Genomic DNA, 962 nt, shown 5'->3' with positions numbered 1-962 from the left:
CTAACATTTGGATTATATCTAGCTGTATTGGGACTTTTATTTATTTAAGAAATAAATTAAATGCACTCATTTTCTGCATTTCACTCATCTTATTAAATGCCAGACATTTAAAAATGTTATTAAATGACTGGAGAACCATAAAAAGGACTTCCGGACATCCTGCCTAAGGCTGTCAGAAAAGACCAGAATCTCTCTCTTTTGACTAGCTTAGAGAGGGCTATAGAAATTATCTATAATTACTGTAAAATAGTGTTTAGTTAAGTGCTTAGCCTGTTACAGGAAGAATAAGTAAAGATCGTAATCATTAAACATTAAATATAAGTGTGCTACAGTTTGCTCTCTTGAGATTGGTAGTTAAATGTTCTGCTCAGAGGTTAAAATGATACAGTGAGGCAGAAATTTAAATCACTCAAAGCCAAACTCAACTTGTAGGTGAATTCTTCTAATATTAATTTGACACTCGAGTTTCATTCATGAGGTAATAAAGATAGTCACTTGTTCAGTTGAAAATTTAATCAGTTTTGTTTGAAAAATTCAAATATAAGATCAAATAGCTTAAAGAAAACCTCCTGTTATTTAAAATTTGGGATTATTAATAAAGTTTATAATTACGTACTAGTTTGTTAACTCACAAAAAAATCCTGAGGGTCATCGCATCGCTACGTGGAAACCATGCTGCGTACCGACTATTCTCAGCCTTGCTTACATCATCTCTCATCCCGCTTACCCCTCTCTCTCTCTCTCTCTCATGGGATACCACCCACCAATCACAAACCAGCTTATATGGTGAGCCCCTTTTACGTTTCAACGGCTTCCTCCTAACACTCTCCACTCTTGCCTCTCAAAATATATAGTTCTTTCACTCCCACCAAAATAAAATTGGGTTGTTCTTCCTGATTTATTGAAATGAAACCAATATTAATTTTTGATCTGTTATAGGTTTGACAATAGAAACATATGAA

Source organism: Homalodisca vitripennis, chromosome 6 (assembly GCF_021130785.1).
Source record: "Homalodisca vitripennis isolate AUS2020 chromosome 6, UT_GWSS_2.1, whole genome shotgun sequence".
Classification (NCBI taxonomy): Eukaryota; Metazoa; Arthropoda; class Insecta; order Hemiptera; family Cicadellidae; genus Homalodisca; species Homalodisca vitripennis.
This window is presented reverse-complemented; position numbering follows the sequence as displayed.